This window comes from Chrysochloris asiatica, unplaced genomic scaffold (genome assembly GCF_000296735.1).
Source record: "Chrysochloris asiatica unplaced genomic scaffold, ChrAsi1.0 scaffold00380, whole genome shotgun sequence".
In the NCBI taxonomy this organism is placed as follows: domain Eukaryota; kingdom Metazoa; phylum Chordata; class Mammalia; order Afrosoricida; family Chrysochloridae; genus Chrysochloris; species Chrysochloris asiatica.
Window position 1 is genome coordinate 549373 of NW_006408898.1, and position 2730 is coordinate 552102.

Here is a 2730-nt window from a genome sequence, read left to right on the forward strand (position 1 = left end):
TCTGGTGAAAAGAGATGGGGATAAGATTCATAAGATTCAATAGTGAATAATTGTTATCATGACTAATTGTGACTGTCACAATTATAAAGGTAGAAGTTTTGTAACAAAAAAAGGGGAGTGGTTAATCTTACAGTCCAGAAACAGAGGATCCTAGGACCATCAAGAGAAGAACCCATAAGCAGAATGTGGGACCTTATCCAGAGAAGCAGCAGCACCAGAGATGGAGGCAGAGATTGGGGCATGGAGAGGGGGAGTGTCTGAGGACTCTAGATTCATGGACTAAGAACAGAAGGACTAAGAGCTGGTGGCCGGGAGCTGACATGCAGAATGTGCCCTTTGCAGATGTAAATTATTATATATGCCTGAGTGGGTTTTTTTTGTTTGTTTTCTAAAAAAGCTAAAGTGGATAGAGGGAAATACTGTTAACTGATGGTACATGGAGGGGTATATAACCAATGTAATGAAACAAGGTATATGATTTGTTGACTGTAAAACTGATGATATGCCCTGTAAACTTTCACTCAATCCACAATATAAACCTTAAAAAAAAAAAAAATAAAGCAACAAAATAAATAAATAAAGGCATGCATTTTCAGTATTTCTGTTTTAGCAGCTCTAAACTACTAAGATAAAGAAGACCAAAGCAGAAGTAATACATTTGAGTCATGGTGTTGGAGGAGAATATTAAACATACCATGTTATTAAACGCCGTCAAGTTGGTTCCAAATCATAGCAGGATTTCCAAGATTGCAGCTGGTAGTTTGAACCACCAACGTTGTGCTTCAAGCCAACTTTGTGGTGTAGTGCTTTATTCCACAGTGCCACACCAAAACTCCTAAAAAGGACCATGTACTACCAAAAGAACAAACAAATCTGTGTTGGAAGTACGCCAGAGTGCTCCTTAGAAGACAGGATCACCAGACATCATTTCTCATAAATCGGACATATTGTCAGGAGGGACCAGTCCTTGGAAAAAGATGTCATACTTGGTAAAGTGCAAGGTCAGCAAGAAAGAGGAAGACCCCCAGTGAGATGGATTGGCACAGCGGCACCAGCAATGAGCTCAAGCGTAGCAACTATTGTGAAAATGGCACAGGACTGGGCAGTGTTTCATTCTGTCGTACATAGTGTCACTATGTGTCTGCACCGACTAGATGGCACCTAACAACAACAAAAACAAAGATAATTAAGACAGACAGCTTGATGTTTTATTTTTACTTAGAAATAAAATGTTAATAACTTTTTAAAACTGTTGTCCCCCCAAAAAAATACATGACTTACACATCTTCAGAGAAAATAACTGTTAAGAATCAAGAGAATGACAAGGAAATGTGTCAGCCCCTAGTGGCTGAGTCCCTGCCCTCATAACTGTCTTCTTCATAACTGTAGTGCAAAGAATGGGATAGGTGTCCTCAGCAGGTACACAAGGGGTACCCACTCTGAAGTATGGAGCAGTGGCTAGTCTGAAGAAGAGCTCAGAGGTGCCCTGAGAGACATACCCAGCAGAGACACTGTTCCCTTTCCTTGCCAAGTGATACAGTTCCACCCACCCCTTCCGTGTCAGAACAGGAGGACATCTCTGGAAGAATAACAAACTATGAAGACATCTTGCCTTGTGAGGAAGTAAGATTTCAAATCACCTCGGAGAGAGTAAATTGGTTCTGCCATTTTAAAGAGCAATTTGGCAATAACAACAACAAAAATTATTTATTTATTTATTTATTTATTTTAACATGCCCTATGACTCAGCAATTCCACTACCGTGGTATCTTCCCTAAATAAACTCTTTAATATCTACACAAGAGGTTAAGTTCAAGGATGTTTACTAAGACATTATTTACAAAAGACTTAGCAAATAAGCTGGCAACAACTCTAATGACCATTGGTGGGGAAAGGAGTAAATACACCATGGTAAATTAAAAAGAAAAAGGAGGAGGCGATATACCAAAATAGAATATCCTGGCAAATCATTAAGAACAAAGGTCAAGTACCAGAGCAAAGTGAATATAAAATGAACCATTTACATAAAAAGGGAAATAACACTGCACATCCAAAATGCATAATCATGTGTCCCTTATGGCATGTAAAGACAGACAGCTCGGGAAGGCTATTCATTCACCCAATTAAAAATAGTTACTTAGTGCAGGATGGGAAGGCGTGGTGTGGAAGTAGTGACAGTAATGTTAGCTCTATTTGCAACATTTAGTATTTGTTTTTTTAACAACAAGAAAAAAGATATTCATAAATTACTTATATAATTTTTTAATCCCATGCTTTAAAGTGGTTTTTGTTTGATTTTTAATTTAAAAAAAAAAAAAAAAGGATAGTGTTCAGCCCATAGTTTTCCCATGACACAGAGAGAAAGAGCTTGGCGGCTGCTTATGACATCAGCCTCAGGGTTGCAGTTCTAAAAAAAAAAGGATAGTGTTGAGCCCATAGTTTTCCCATGACACAGAGAGAAAGAGCTTGGCGGCTGCTTATGACATCAGCCTCAGGGTTGCAGTTCTAAAATTTACTTGCACAGGACCCTTTACTCTGGCCTATCTAGCAAGAACAAAGCAGACCCGTCAGGCCTGACAGACAAACCATATGAACAATCTGTAAAACCTCAACATAAATGGATGCAACTAATTCCAGAATTAGGCTGTGCACATGCAGATACCTAACTGACCTTCAGAGATAAAAATAGTAGATAATCTTTCTCCTATTAACTTCTCAATGTCTATCTGT